Genomic DNA, 16,607 nt, shown 5'->3' with positions numbered 1-16,607 from the left:
TAAGCCATGTCTGTCCGTCTGTCTGTTGAAATCAATTTTCTGAAATCTTCAATAATTCTGTCAGACATGCTTTCGAGAATTTTGCTATTTAAAATCAGCAAAATCGGTCCACAAATGGCTGAGATATGAGGAAAAAACCAAGACAACCTCGATTTTTGACCTATTTTTGATCGATTTACTTAATACTAACTAATTACTAAGACATTAATATAGACAATATGGATATCTAATGATAGATATTTCAAAGACATTTGCAACGACGTATATAAGACCATAGTAAGATGTACCTACAATGGGTCAAAATCGGAAAAAAAAAATTGAAAAATCAAAAAAAAAATTTAAATTTAAAAAAAAAAAAAAAATAAAATAACAATCGAATATAGCACTCTTACTTGTTTAATTAAAGAAGTAAGGCAAAACTTCCCGCATATGACGATTCGTTGGTACAAAATTCGAAATTTTCGAAGCAAAAACAAACTTTGTTGTTTGCACTATCATGACATATACATAAGTCATTAAAACAAAAACCGCGATCAAAAGATACGCCATCTATTCTAAATCCTGCATTATTAAGTCATACACCCAATAAATAAAATTGATCAGAAAAATCGATTTACTTAATACTAACTATGGCAAACAAAGCCTCTTTATATTAAACACCTGACCTCTGCATTGCCGAAGGGGAATCAAATACTCAAGAACCTCATTGTACTATACATTAGATAAGAATTATCCGAAGCATTCCTGGGCTATTTTAAGATCTGTGAAAAAAATATACTTAAGAAACCTGCTAATAAATATAAAATATTTTTTAAAAAACCGAAACATTTTTCAATCTATTTTTCTCCAACAATAAAAGTAATATCATTTAATTGGAGATAATTAAATAAATATTTGATAAACTGTCCCATTCTGCAAGTGAAAGTTGGAGTTACTGCAAACAAAATGATACTGGTACTGCTTTCTGCATGACTACAGACTTTTAAAATTATATCAGAACTCTTGGTTGTTCCCATATATTTAATTATCTTACGAAAAATGTATGGTTTATATTATGATGTATTTGTAATTCTGCGTTTTATATTATTCCATTACATTCTACATATGTTAAAATATCAAAGAAAGTTGGTATATTTGATGAATACAATGAAATTAATTTAATTTAGACAACTCAGCCCAACCTATCTCAATTACATTAAAGCTTCGCCACAATCATATTAAGAGAGAATTTAATAATTATTTTATTATGTTAATATTAGGGTTGCGCAGTACGCCTGAATTTCATTTCGGCATTACCTACATTTATGACAATTTTATGGCGTCTAATCAAATGCAAAAATGTCTTGCAAGTCATGTCAATTTAAGAAATTGAAAATCTAAAAAATATAGAATTTATTTCGTAGACAAACGTTTTCATATGATTTTATGAATCCGAGTTTCTTATGATTTTTTACATAGAACTCCTTTATTTAAAAACTTTAATATATTTTGTTTACATCTGATGACTAGTCTGAAATTGTAGAGCAAGATTTTCAAAAAATTGTTTCAAAATGCGTAACACCCTAATTTACATACAGTTAAAGTTAATGCATATACTCATACATATATAAACAGAAACATAATTAAATTAATTTAATTTTCGAGAAAAAATATAACAAAAAACCACATAAAGCAAACAGAATTGTAATAAATATTATGTATGCATTTCATGCTTACATACTCTTATCATTCTATGGTCCTTCCAACCAGCCATCCAACTAACGACCAACAACCAAGCACCCAACCAACCATCCACAATAACAAAAAACCAAAACTAAATATTTATTAAAAACAACGTCAGCGACACCAAAACCAGCGCAATAGTTTAATTCAAAGACAACAGCAACACAGAAAATACCAACACCAACAATAACAACAACAATTCTCCAAAGGAAGAGGGCATGTTTATTTAAGGACACGTGGCGCCAACAACTGGAATGTCAGTGAAAAAGTGGGTGAAAGAATGAATGAAAATGAAGTTGATACATCTTCATTGAATTCAAACAATAACAAATAAATATTTACCAAGAATTGAAATTTTTTTTGTTCAACAAAAGTATGAAAATATTTACTATAGAAATACTTAATATGAACAAAACAATAAAACCAAAAATTAAATTAACAAATTATTTGCAGTGTTAAGAAGAGTATGATGCATGACGCATCATCATCACTGCTTTTGACAACATATTTAGGGATTTATTTTTATTTGTTTTTATGTGGTTTTGTGCAAATATTTAAAAGCAGAAGATGAAATTGATTTCCTTTTTTTGGTTTAAATGAGGTGGATTTCACAGTGCAGCAAGAACTTTCAGCGTTAATGACGCTAACTCAGAATAAAAGAAGGCTATCAATCAATCAATTTTTATTATTTTCCAATAGAAGGAAACACAATTTTTTGTCAAGGCATCGGAGACATTATTAATCCATGAAGATTGCTGTAAAATTCAACAAGAGCTTGCAAAATCATTGGAAGCTACTCAAGCAGCAATTTCAAAACGTTTTCGAGCAGCAGGATTCATCCAAAAGCAAGGAAATTTTGCGTGTCCGAGGTGATGCTTAAATTCTATAAAATAAAATAATTTTTGCACCGAATCATTACTTACGATGAAAAATGGATCCATTACAATAACCCGAAGCGAAAGAAACTGTTGAAACTGCTGCCAGACATGAAACCGTATTATTACATCATGACAACTCTCGGTCAAATGTTGCAATACCTCTTTAAAATTATATAGAAAGAAGTGGTTGGGAAGTTTTGCCTCAACCGCCTTATAGTCCAGACCTTCTCCCATCCGACTACTATTTGTTTCGATTGATGCAGAACGCTTTCTCTTGACTACGATTCACTTTTAAAAAAATTCCGCATTTTTAAGTCATACACCCAATAAATAACAAAAATATATTTTTCTGCAAAATTCTGTTGTATTGTTATAAATGCTATTATTAGAAGTTTTTATTTTGTATTCGGATAATGTAGTTACTGAAGAAAACATAAGGAATTGTTTTGGATAATAAAAATATTATAGTGGGAAAAATAAAATGTTTGCGTAAAAATTAATCGAATACATAAAGTTGTACATGATTCGGAATGCGCTTCGGCGTTGTTTCCAACAAAAATTCACATCTCATAACACTTAAGAAATATTAAAGTAATAATATTATGGTTGCATTGCAATCATATTATGATTCCACCTCTACCATTATATGATTATTATGATCATATTATAGTTGAGGTCAATCATATTATGATTGCAGCGCAACCATAATATGATTATTTTTATATTTGTTAGGTGTTATGAGCTTACATATGGTTGTAGCATAATCAGAATATGATTGAGACCATCCATAAGTTGCTTATGTATAACCATAATAGAATATATGATTATATCAAGGCTGTAGACTACACCATCATAATATCATTAAGTCAAATAATATTATGATTACAGCTCAACAATAATGTAATGTGATGATTTAATCATATTATGATTATCATTTGTAAAGACTACTACATATTTGTTTTAAATCTATAAAATAGACATCTTTCAGTTTCTTGCTAATAACTTATTTCTTATTTTCTAACATTTTCTATAACATTTTCCTGGGATACAACCGATATATTGATATCATTCATGTTCATTTAAGGTCTTTGGAAGTTTCAGAAAGTTTATTTCAACAGACAGATAGACATTTTCAATATATACTCCTTTATCTATATAGATCCATAATATGTGGGCGCAAAATTAACATTATTGGAAATAAAATCTCTTTCCCGAAAATATTGGAAATATAGTCGGTGGATATTTTGATTCCTGGAAAAAAGATTTTACATTTTTTTACAGAGAAATCAGATTCGTTGTGGCAACTGAATTTATTGCCAATTTTTCTGCTCGTCAAATATTAAAATTATTAGCTTATATTACGATTCTACATAATTTTTGTCCGGAAATCCCTGTTTATTTACTTATGTTCAACAATTATTTTAATATCATCTTTCCAACATTCAATAAATAAACCCTCATAGTTTTTGAAGTTCAGTTGACTAATTGCTTCAAATATATGTATGTCAGTTTTTCCATACATGTTTCATTACATTAAAACATATTCACAATCAAAATTAGTTTCCTTAATGTACGGAAACAATATTGTACAAGTATCAACTTGAATATTTATAATTGAGATATTTATTTATACAAAAGCGAGTATATTTTCTGTGTAGTACGATAAAATGTCCATTAAAACATGGTGGAATTATTTAAATCACCATGGGGGATGAAAATAGAAGTATGACATATGAATTTGTTTTAGGTTTGTGACATCTCTTAAGTTATTTGATTGATTCACACAATAATTTTGCTGGGTATTAAATTGGATCAATGTCGAAATGAAATTTGAAGAAACAGAAAAAAAACAAATTATAGAACAGGATTAATTTAGGGATATATTTGTTGCTTTAAGAATTTGTAACATTTATTAGATACTTAATTACAAGTTAATCCATATCAAAGTATTCCCAAAAAACATTTATTATTCTATTTTAACTTCTATGTAGTGTATTCGCAAAGTCGCAATTGCTTCCTTTATTTAAAACTGCACAAAATTTATTCAATAATAAAAATCTCTGCTGGAGTCTGCTAATAAAAAAATTGTATTTGTTTGAAAATTTCTCAATTACCAGTAGCATTTTGCAAATACTCGTACGACTGAATATTTCCATCCTAAATAAACGTGAAACTATGAAATTTGTTTTTGTGAACGCATTTATATCGGATCGGCATCATCAATAAAACTAGCAGTTGTTGTTCGAGTAAGAGTATTTTTTTAATGGTTGCTATTAATGCGTTAAATTAACTTTCATTGTATTTCATAGATAGTTTATATTTTGCAGCCTTCTGTTTTTTTTTTTATTATTGATAAACGACTATTTGTTGGTGAATTTGCTTGTAACAAAAACCCACATCTAGTACATAATAAATTCTTGTAAATAAACAAATCTATGTGAATATTTAAATCTATTAATGTGTGTGTGTTTGGCTTTATATGCATGAGTGTATGTGTGCGTGATACTATCAGTTTTTTTAATCTTCACAGCAGCACTGCCCCACACCACTGTTAACCAAAAGTGTGCTAAAGAAAAGTTTCATTCGTAACCCACAACATGTTTCTCTTTTTTTCAAGTTTTCGCTAGTTTTCCTCCTTCCTTGGTCTTCATCATTTTTTTGGTAGTTTTTCTTTAGCTAAACTTTTTGCTTAGTTTGTTTTTATATCTTCAAGTTCAAAGTTTGCAAATTTACGCAATCAATTTCTGCTCGTGTACGTTGTAGTTACGTCGTATTTAGTACATCCATCTTCTATGCAAAGTTCTTTTAGTTTTTGAATTTTCATGTTTGCGGCATGGTTGAATGGCTGGCTGCTACATTACATATGCTTTTTATAGTTGGAGTTTTTCTTGTTTTAGTATGTGTGTTTAAGTGTGTGAGGGCAGTATTTCTTTTTAGTCTCCTCTTTTCAAAACTTTAAACTTTATGTTCGCTTTGACTTTGGTCAGGGTTACTAGCTTAAAAAAGACTGGTAAAAGATTTAAAATAGAGTGATATAAAAGCGTTGGTTGCATCATTGTATTAACCCTCAATGGATTCGAAAGATTGCTACTCAATGACAGCAGAGTATTCAAAATATTGTCAAGGTCAATGCACTTCATTGAACGGTTTAATAACATTTCAATCATCTTATAAAAGCAATAAATCTATATCTATATATATAAAAGTGAAATGGTCCATGTATGTAATGTCATCACGTGAGAACGGCTGGAGCGATTTGGCTGATTTTTTTTATTCGATTCGAAATTTTCAGGAGATGGTTTGTAAAGAAAAAAAATTAAAAAATTCCGGGTAAAACTCGGAAATTCTTTTTTTGTGAGTCCAGTCAACTGTAATAAAAAAGCACCCTAAAGTATGCAGTACAAATTTAGATATTTTATTTGCTAATAAATAAGAACAGGCTGGTGTTCGTGGGTTGGAGAAACTTGAAGAACTAACATTAATAAATGCTACCGGGCGAAGCCGGTCCGATCAACTAGTACATATATAAAACACAAAAAATGTCCGTTATAGACCGATGAGCATTCGGTCCATTTGCGAATTTTCCCATACAAAATTTGTCCACAATTTTGAACTTTTGAAAATGTTTATATCTTGAAAATTTGTATTGAGCTACCTCTCCCGATGTGTAGATCCACTAAGCAGGGATTTTTGGCAATTTGAATCGGTGTCTTTAAATCAAACACAATCTGAATTTTTCCAGATTATGTTGGAATTTTGATTCTTGTACTTTTGGAATTTTGTAGTTTTAAGGGGATAAAACGGAAAAAACTGAGTTCCCAGAAAATAATGCAATTATAGTTCTTCTAAAAAAAATCAAATGCATTTTGGCACTTTTTGAAATTTGAACGAATAATGGGTAAAAATATTAGGGTGAAGCAAATTCATGATAAAAACTGTGATAGTGTCATATTTAAAAAAAAAAATGTAGTATTTCTAATACTTTTCAGAAAAAGTAGTATTTTTACTACTTTCGAAAAAGTAAAAAATAGAAATAATACTACGTCACTTTTATACACTTAAGTAAAAACGATTTTTCACTGAATGCGATCCTCAGTGCAGTAGCGAAACATTGGAAATAAAATAAATATTGTTTTTTATATAAAAGTGACCTAAAGATCAATAAATAGAAACGTTTTCATGAATTTACTTCTTCGAAAGTACTAAATATAATACTAGAAGTAGTTGTTTAAAAAAAATAGTAGAAATACTACTTTTTCGAAAAAAGTAGAAGAAATACTACTATTTCAAAAAAGTAGTAAAAATACTACTATTTTAAAAAAGTAATGGAAATAGTAATATTTTGAAAAAGAAGTAGGAATACTTTTTTTTAAATGCAGTAGATATACTACTTTTTTAAAAAAGTAGTAGAAATACATACTACTAATTTAGAAAAGGAGTAGAAATACAACTATTTTCAAAAAAGTAGTAGAATTATTACTATTTTAGAAAAGTAGTAGAACTACAACTATTATTAGAAAGTAGTAGAAATACAACTATTTTTAAAAAGTAGTAGAAATACTTCGTAGTAGAAATACCACTTTTTTAAAAAAGTAGTGAAAATACTTTTTTTAAAAAAAGTAGTACAAATACTACTACAGAAATAATACTATAGAAAAGGAGTAAAAATACTACTATTTTTAAAAAGTAGTAGAAATACCACTATTTTTAAACAGTAGTAGATTACTACTATTATTAAAAAAGTAATACAGATACCTCTTTTTTAAAAATGTAGTGAAAAACTACTTTTTTAAAAAAGTAGTGAAAATAATACTTTTTTAAAAAAGTAGCAGAAATACTATTTTTTAAAAAAGTAGTAGAAATGGTATTTAAAAAATTGCAGAAATAGACGTTTTTAAAAAAGTAGTAGAAATAGTTCATTTTTAAAACGTAGTGGAAATACTACTATTTCAGAAAAGTAGTATAAAACTACTTTTTTAAAAAAGTAGTGAAAATAATAATTTTTTAAAAAAGTCTCAGAAATACTACTTTTTACAAAAGTAGTAATGCTACTCGTTTTATAAAATAGTATTTCTACTACTCTTTTCAAAAAGTAGTAGAAATGGTATTTAACAAAGTAGCAGAAATAAACGTTTATAAAAAATAGTGGAAATACTACTTTTTTAAAATAGTACTATTTTTACTATGTAGTAGAAATACTAGGGTTTTTAGTAGAAAAAGTAGTAGAAATACACATTTGCAAACTGACAAAATAACTTAGGGTCCGGAATTTTTCTATTGAAAACCATTTTAAGAAGTTCGTTTAAAGGTTAATTTTAGCATAATTTCACACTCTAATTCAGTTTCTTCACACAAAAATATTTGCTCATTCATAATCTGCTTTTTCCTTAATGTGCTACAAATTCTATTTCATCGTTTCTGAGGTCATCCTGTGTGAAAATATTCATACATTTGTTTGAAAAAAACGTGTCTGGAATATTATATGAAATATTTTTATTTCTTTTAACATCTTTTACTCACATACTAGATATATATATTTTTTTTAATACGGAGACAAACATTTTACAATGTGTTTAATTTTCTTTGTTCAGATTTATTATAAAAATTCTGTTGAAATTCATTAAATCATTTGTGACAAAATGTTGTTTTTTTATTAGCCAATCAACACGAGTAGAGTGAGTGAGGAATAGTTCTTAACATTCTCATATGTCCTGCCATAGCTCATGCCCTGACATTGTTCATCATGCATGGTTGACAGTAGTTTTATTAGCTGAAGCAGCACAAAAAGACGAAAAAAAAATAATAAACTTTTTTATGAGACAGTTTATATTGATGAAGGACATTCGGAATTTCTTTAAGTTTTAGTTAATTTACATATAAAAATTAATTGTGCGAAATAGTCAGCATGTGGAGAAGTTAAAGTTTTATTTTTGTTTTTGTTTCAATTGTGTATTGGTTTAGAATACAATTTCTGCTAAAGATACTTTTTTAATGTCTTTTTTTTCTCTCTAATATTGTCAATATTAATTTATTTCCTTTAAAAGTTTCTTTTCTACCAGAATAAAGAAATTGTTATTGAAAAGTTAGTTGGTTTTTAATGAAAATTGCACAATATTTATTTAGTTTGACCATCAGGGTCATTAGTTTTGTTTTCAATTTTAAAACTTTTTAAATTGGAAAGCAATGCAGAACTAATACGCAAAGCTTTTTTTTTTTGAGAAAGAGAGAAAGAACAGAAAAATTAATTTGGAGCAGGGCGGAATTAGCAAGTTGGCAATAATTATTATCAGACTGCGACATATTCGTATTACTGCTGACAATGTGCGGATTTTCGAAGATGACTATTCGGGAAAATCAGCTAATAATTGGCATATTCGTATGTCTGTGAAGATCTACTTTCCCAAATCCCAATGGTCAACTTTTTGTAAAATACTTTCTGGATCGTTTCCACTTTCAGTAAAATTTTGCTGGATTGTTGGATTAAATAAATACTTATTAATAAAACTATCAATACAAAAACTAAATAACAGTTCAAATATACATAATTACCAAAACGAAATACCACATTTAAATGATAAAATCCCTAGTTGCTTGTATTGGCTAGACTGTTGTATCAACATCAGTAAGTATTTAGTTGTGTTTCCTTCTACCAAATCAATTTCTTAATAATATTTAATATTCCCTCAAGACTTCATGTGTCTACATTTAAAATAGTTTGATGTGTATAAATCCTTGATTCAAATGCCAACATAATTTAACTATTATCCACAAAACAGCACTTCATACCACACATGCAACAAATACTTAGTTGTTTAGTTTATATGGATAGATAGATGTACGAGTATCTTATGGATTTCTGGCACATGTATGCCTTGTACTATTAAAGATACAATAACGATTTAGTCACACATTCATTCATTCAACTACTTTTACAACATGATGATGTCTTTTTTGCTTAAACAAACATTGGCAGTGTTTTACGGAGTTTATAGAAATATTTTGCAAAATTAAAATAAAAGTCTTTTGACAACAAAATGCAAACAGAATTCTTAATGAATTTTCAATGAAATCACAAGGAACAATTTTAGTTTTCACAGATATAAGAGTTTATAACTGGTCTAGTCTGATAGTCGTATGTACAGAAATAAAATATTGAAAATTATATGTAGTGTTGGCATCTTGTAAATTAAGGTGGGGAATAAATTTAAATCGTTTAAGTAATCTTATAACAAGATTTGTTGCAAACAAAACTAATAATTTAAGCTGAAAAAAATATTACTGTTTCCGCCCGGGATCGAACCGGGGGCCTTCCGCGTGTTAGGCGGATGTGATAACCACTACACCACGGAAACTTATAGTCGCAAAAGTTCACAAAAAAAACTTATTTAATCAATAAAAAACTATTTCGAATTACAATTACACCACTTTAGATGCAATAAAACCATCCTTTTTCAATTATTTATAATGTTTATTCTAAACCTATGCAGAAAAAGCATTGATAGTACATTGTAAGACAATATTGTAAGACATCTGACAATCGTGTGAACACATCACTTCGCCATTGTCATATTATTGTAAGATAATTATCAGACACGAAGTTTATACATCAGACAATGACATTATTGTCATATGTACCTTCTGCTAACAATTTTTCATGGTCAGTACATTGCCAGATCTGACAACTAAGATCAGATAACCGTGTCACAGTGGCGCCCGTAGAACAAGTGAGGTTGCAAAAAACAAAATTTCATGTGTGCCTAAAAAATATTGAATAAACCTCTTTTACAGTAAATTGTCGAACGATTTCAAAAATGCTACTCTTATTACAATCAGATTTTTGGTTCAGAAGATATAGCCTGATTTTCAGTTTTCAAAAAAACAGAAAATTTTTAGGTAATTTGGTCCGCTTTCAGATACAATATATCGAAAACTATATAACTGATCGACATTATTTTTGATTCTTTTGATAGATATATTTATTAGGAAAAGAATAAACAAAACTTGTACTGTTTGCTTTATATTTGTCCAGATAAATCGATATTTACCAACTATCCATTTTTTCAATATTTCTCAACTTTGAAGGAAAATAAAAAAAAATATAAATTTCTATATTTGCCATATTTTCAAAATAAGTTCTTTGATTATTCCTTTATCTAATGAAAAAATTTCCAGCTGCCCGTTCTTGCCCCATTTTTTTCTAGAGGTAAAATTTTGAAAAAATACATGGTTTCAAAAATGACATATGACCGTGAAAAACCAACCAAAATTTTTTTTTTAAAAGTAAAAATTTTTTTAATCTTTTCTGGAATAAATCATAAAAGCCTTTAAAAAGAAACATACAAAATTTTAAAAAATATTTTATTTCACTTCCCATAAAATTGATTTTTCCACAAATTTCAACTTTGCTAACCCATAAGTAGGCACCTGAAAGGCGTAGAACCATTTTGAAACTCTCATTTCATAGACTGAGCAATTATCTATCTATCATATGCCTTTTATATTTTGTGATTATCTCATTTGGTTCAAAGCTTAAGTCTCTCATTATTCCGACCTTTTCCTGTTAGTTCATTTTACAGTGTAAAATTTACACTGTCGTCGTTTTGTCCAATATTATTAACAGATTTTTAGAGAAAAGTTAAAAATATTAACTTGTTTCCGCCCGGGATCGAACCGGGGGCCTTCCGCGTGTTAGGCGGATGTGATAACCACTACACCACGGAAACGTATGTTTTGAATTATCTTGACTTTGAAAAATATAAAAATCACTTTCAAATCTGCGTCCGTACAAAAACCCTTTACACCTATCGATTGTGTTACCCTAAGGTTGTCACAACATATGAGAATATCATCAGCTTTTTATGAAAAGGAATATCATCAGTTTTTTTATGAAAAGGACCTGAATTCCTTAAAAGCAATTATGTATCTTAGGCATTGAACAAACCTTAAAAGAATACCGATTTTTTAGCATATAATAACAGGATAATCAGCAGTAAAAAAAATCAACAAAAATTTAACTGTTTCCGCCCGGGATCGAACCGGGGGCCTTCCGCGTGTTAGGCGGATGTGATAACCACTACACCACGGAAACTGCTACGTAAAACAAAAATCATCAAAAAGTTGCACGAAGGACCAATTTTGTATGCAGCTCAGAGATACAGAGTTTCTTGTGACAAAACTTTACAATCAAGATTGAACGAGATTTAAGTCCTCCAGGTTAATTGCCTCTAAAAGTAAGACATATTCTCAAGAAATATATATTTAAGCATATTTCTACTCATATCCTAAATACCATAAAATAATCTAGGAGTGTCTACCAAAGTAAACAAAAAATATAACAAATGTTTCCGCCCGGGATCGAACCGGGGGCCTTCCGCGTGTTAGGCGGATGTGATAACCACTACACCACGGAAACCGTTATGCAGACCTTTACGTCTCCTGATGTTGCTCAACTCACCAATTTCTGCTTGTGAAATAGTAAACTTTACACATCAACAAACAAAAAAAGTTAAGTTGTTTCCGCCCGGGATCGAACCGGGGGCCTTCCGCGTGTTAGGCGGATGTGATAACCACTACACCACGGAAACACATGAGTATCCTGGGATTGATAGTCTATAAAGCTTATAAAGCTCCCCAACCTTATTACGATTCTTAGTCTTAACTAAATGAGAATTATATTGTTAAACAAAATATCTTAAAACAAGTACAATACCTATTATTTTCAATATGCTGCAATTCATATTAAAAAAAATCTCTTTCAAAACGATAAATATTTTGCAATAAACGTGCCTTAAATTCAACAATAGAGTTGTTACCAACATTTTACGACAATCAAATCGACTGTAGCTAAAAAAAATCATCTTAAATGATTTATATTGATTCAATTTACCATGGTCCGTCTGGTCTTTTATTATTATTATTTGTTCAATAGACAATGACGTTTGCACTTTTGATTTTATTTTTATGTTTTACAATTTAAACAAATCATGCATATAAAATATGCAAATAATATTGTATAAAATATAATAAAAATAATAAAATAACTTTGTCTCCCTTGCTCATATGAGGTGCAGCAAGTTTTCGCACAATTACTCTTACATTCATTCATTCACTCACTGACTCGGTCACATGAATCTGATTAACTGTAACGAATTATGTCTGATTTCATTTCATACTTCTTTCTGGCTGTCTGTCGAATACAATTGATATGACAACAATTGTCGTTGAATGAATGCGATTATGGCTGCCTTCACACTGGTACAAGATTTTGATGTTTCATATAATGACTGACGTTTTATTCTATTGTTGTCCGGTTTTATTGAGTTTATGCATGTCTTTTACTAACCTTTTTATTTACATATACTTTTTACATACACACTTATGAATGTGATGATGACCAGAAAGGTTTTAATTTTTGGTAATAAAGATTTAAAAATAGCTTGACTTGAAACGTGTGTTAAAAATAGATGTTTCCGTGGTGTAGTGGTTATCACATCCGCCTAACACGCGGAAGGCCCCCGGTTCGATCCCGGGCGGAAACATGAATACTTTTTTAAATGTTTTTTTTAAATTTATTAAAGAAATATAAGCAGCCTATATCGTCTAAAATAAAACAAAATTCTATAAAAATCTATATCCGGCTGGAACTTGCATAATATCCTCTATTTTTTGGTAATGGAACTTTCGAAGATAAACAACCATTCCATTCGGCAATTAACGAATAAAATTCCTTAATATTTTTTTAACATTTGTCAGTTTTTCCTTATACGCGCGTATACAGGTTTATTTTATTTTTATTATATTCCCAAAATATCTTTCATGTTTCCGCCCGGGATCGAACCGGGGGCCTTCCGCGTGTTAGGCGGATGTGATAACCACTACACCACGGAAACTATATTTGGTTTATTTTTAAATTTTAAGTTAAATTACTCAAACGCTACTTTCAATATGCAATATATAAAGGTTTGTATTACACTACTGAACATGTGTTTCCGTGGTGTAGTGGTTATCACATCCGCCTAACACGCGGAAGGCCCCCGGTTCGATCCCGGGCGGAAACAACTTAACTTTTTGGTTGCTGAATGAGTGGTTTATTATTTCACTAACAAAAATTGGTCCTTCGAGCAACATCAGGAGACGTATAGGTCTGCATAACGGTTTCCGTGGTGTAGTGGTTATCACATCCGCCTAACACGCGGAAGGCCCCCGGTTCGATCCCGGGCGGAAACAAGTTAACTTTTTGGTTGCGAGATTGAACGGTTTATTATCTCACAAGCAGAAATTGGTCCTTCGAGCAGCACCTGAAAACATTTAGGTTTGTATAACGATTTCCGTTTGTATAACATGAAATATAGTTTTTAACCTACGTTTAATAAATATAAAAAATCATGCGGTGAATCGAAAAGTAATAATTAAAAAAAAAGCCATTTACAACTTTCCAAAGAAACGCATTCTCTTTAATATTGTTTATAAACTTAATCTCATCATAACTTCCTTGGATTTGGCAAATAAATTCAAATTTATTTTACTTTTTTATATTTTCGGTTTTGGGGGCAATTTCATCCCCTTGGATCCGAGCCTGGACTAGACATATATTCAAACATTTTATCATCGGGATTTGCATAATCTTGTCAGATATGTGTTTCCGTGGTGTAGTGGTTATCACATCCGCCTAACACGCGGAAGGCCCCCGGTTCGATCCCGGGCGGAAACATGTAACTTTTTTATAAACTATGTCCTTTTCCATTCCCGGAAAGTAATCAAAAAATGTTTTCCCAGGATTTCCCGGAAATGAAATAATGCTAAATTAAGCTAAAAACCATTCCAAGACGTTTATTTCAATCGTAATTTTTCTTTGGAAGGAAGTTCTGATAGAACCTAAGAAATCTGGTCAACACAAAAAATCTGTTTTCTCGGTGCTGAAATAATATTGTATTGCAACTTTAAGAGGAAAACTTTTAAAGAAAAATTCTCGAAATTTCCTGGAAATTTGTAAAAAAAAAAATAATCCCCGGAATCCTGCGGGAAATTTGTGCAATTTTTTTAAACGAACTAGTTCCGTGAAATGTAGAAATAGGTAATATAACGTTACTTGTCAAAAAGTAATATAATATCGACAATAGACTCTCGGGAGTAGAGTGTCTAAAAGATATTAATTTATATTCTCAAAGGAAGAGTTCTCTAGAGCATTTTGCCTAATCTTTAAACTGGATTTTTTGGTAGATTTAGTCCAAATATGGCATTTTCTCTAATAAAATATTAATGTTTATAATTTTTAGCTCCTTTTCGAGGTATTTAAAATAAATTTGACACAAATTTACAATATAAAAGGATGAGCGCAAAACATATGGGACGCAAACTATTTTTTTTTTATTATATTTCTATTTAGCAGACGCGGTCACAAATAATGAAAAAGTGTTGAAACCACAAATTATGCTTAAAAAACATAAAACATGTGGGCACCATAATTTCAGTTTTGTTTGTAACATTTTCACAAACACAAACCAAAAAAAGAAACAGAAATTTTTCATAAATTCAAAACTGTAATAACACACATGAATAGTGTCGGTTTGGGATGCACTGACTGGAGTTGAGTCGAGTTGAGTTGTGGCTAAATGTGGTACAAATTAATTTATATGTGTTTAAGGGCCACATTTTCATTTCATAATGAATAAACTTTGTTTTGTAAAACTCTGAATTTTTGCAGTAAAACACAAAAAGAGTTGTACATCCCAAAGGCCTAATTTAACTAATTGTTGTTAATGAAATTGTACATTTATATGATGAACAATTTTGTTCATAATGTTGTTAGTGGTTTTGTGAAATTGAATTTACTATTTATTACATAATAAATATTTTTTATTTGTTTGATTACTGTTGCAGACAACTAAACTACACACAATTATGATTTAATGTTTTATATTTTACCATAAATTATTTATTTATACGAAAATGTAAGTAATTTATAATTGATTTTATTATTCGTACATGTTGTATACATGCCCTTTATGAATTTCCTTTAAATTTGTCTCTACAAATTCTGTTTAATATTTTTTTTGTCTAATAAATTATTAGTAAAAATATCCGCCTACTTTGTAAAGTCATAAACTATCAATTGATTTGTGTTTTTTTCTCTTCTTTTTTTTATTATTCCACCTCCAAAACATTTTTCTACTTATGCTCAGTGTATTTTTACTTGCAACATGGTCTTGTCTCCTTCAGCCCAAAACGTAATTTTTTAGTTGTGGCACGTACTTGATTAAAACAAATCAATTACATGTTACAGCAACTTTTTGATTGATTTATTTATGAAAAAAGTTAATTTGTCTTAAAGTGACACCAAATTGTAAAAAAATTACATCCCACAAAATACATTGTGTAAGAGAGTTAGTTGAGTTGGGTAAAACTTAAATTTTGGAATACGCTACTCGAACACAATGTACCTGTAAATAAGCCATTATGGATCGATGAAGTATATTGTACGTAGTTAGTTGTCGAAGTTTAGCCCTAGTGGCTCGAAATGAAAAATTCCAAATATTGAAAAATTTGACCTTTGACCTTCACGATTTAAGGGTTAACGTTTTCCGATTTTAGTAAAAGTTTCAGAGTATGTTTAGAATTATCTGGACTATAATATTCTGAATAAGTTTTGCTTAAAATTCATAAGAGTAAGGAAATAGAGCTCATTCGCAAAAAAATTGGCAAATAATTGGTTTTTCTCGAAAATTTCAAAATTTAAATCGCAGGTACGGAAAAACTAGAAAAGATATTTTCATAATTTTTTCACATTTTTATTCCCTATTATATTCATAATAAATCCCAATGAGATGATCAAAAAATTCTGAAATTTGTTTAACAAAATTTTTAGAAATTTGAAAATGGAGTTTTGAAACTGCCGTTAAAAAAATTGTATTTTTTTGTTCATACCTAAGAATAGGTTAACGGTATCCTACGAAGACAAAAACTCATATTCAAGTAAATATGGGCATATTTTAAGTAAAAATGAGCTTT

The 16,607-nt window shown here is 29.5% G+C and overlaps 10 non-coding genes across 10 annotated transcripts; 4 read left to right on the top strand and 6 right to left on the bottom strand.

Moving 5' to 3' along the window:
• Positions 1-9,879: 9,879 nt before the first annotated feature.
• On the bottom strand, positions 9,880-9,952 carry TRNAV-AAC (transfer RNA valine (anticodon AAC)). Its single transcript has one exon. It is a non-coding gene; the product is annotated as a tRNA-Val (tRNA).
• A 1,298-nt stretch (positions 9,953-11,250) lies between these two features.
• On the bottom strand, positions 11,251-11,323 carry TRNAV-AAC (transfer RNA valine (anticodon AAC)). The gene has a single exon. It is a non-coding gene; the product is annotated as a tRNA-Val (tRNA).
• Positions 11,324-11,615: 292 nt separating this feature from the next.
• Positions 11,616-11,688, bottom strand: TRNAV-AAC (transfer RNA valine (anticodon AAC)). Its single transcript has one exon. It is a non-coding gene; the product is annotated as a tRNA-Val (tRNA).
• A 251-nt stretch (positions 11,689-11,939) lies between these two features.
• TRNAV-AAC (transfer RNA valine (anticodon AAC)) lies at positions 11,940-12,012 on the bottom strand. Its single transcript has one exon. It is a non-coding gene; the product is annotated as a tRNA-Val (tRNA).
• Positions 12,013-12,111: 99 nt separating this feature from the next.
• TRNAV-AAC (transfer RNA valine (anticodon AAC)) lies at positions 12,112-12,184 on the bottom strand. Its single transcript has one exon. It is a non-coding gene; the product is annotated as a tRNA-Val (tRNA).
• An 881-nt stretch (positions 12,185-13,065) lies between these two features.
• On the top strand, positions 13,066-13,138 carry TRNAV-AAC (transfer RNA valine (anticodon AAC)). The gene has a single exon. It is a non-coding gene; the product is annotated as a tRNA-Val (tRNA).
• Positions 13,139-13,416: 278 nt separating this feature from the next.
• Positions 13,417-13,489, bottom strand: TRNAV-AAC (transfer RNA valine (anticodon AAC)). Its single transcript has one exon. It is a non-coding gene; the product is annotated as a tRNA-Val (tRNA).
• A 95-nt stretch (positions 13,490-13,584) lies between these two features.
• On the top strand, positions 13,585-13,657 carry TRNAV-AAC (transfer RNA valine (anticodon AAC)). The gene has a single exon. It is a non-coding gene; the product is annotated as a tRNA-Val (tRNA).
• Positions 13,658-13,753: 96 nt separating this feature from the next.
• On the top strand, positions 13,754-13,826 carry TRNAV-AAC (transfer RNA valine (anticodon AAC)). Its single transcript has one exon. It is a non-coding gene; the product is annotated as a tRNA-Val (tRNA).
• A 411-nt stretch (positions 13,827-14,237) lies between these two features.
• On the top strand, positions 14,238-14,310 carry TRNAV-AAC (transfer RNA valine (anticodon AAC)). Its single transcript has one exon. It is a non-coding gene; the product is annotated as a tRNA-Val (tRNA).
• The last annotated feature ends 2,297 nt before the right edge of the window (positions 14,311-16,607 follow it).

This window comes from Calliphora vicina, chromosome 2, assembly GCF_958450345.1.
Source record: "Calliphora vicina chromosome 2, idCalVici1.1, whole genome shotgun sequence".
NCBI classification, from domain to species: Eukaryota; Metazoa; Arthropoda; class Insecta; order Diptera; family Calliphoridae; genus Calliphora; species Calliphora vicina.
Note: the sequence above shows the minus strand (reverse complement) of the source record. Positions and strands in the feature narration are given on the sequence as shown.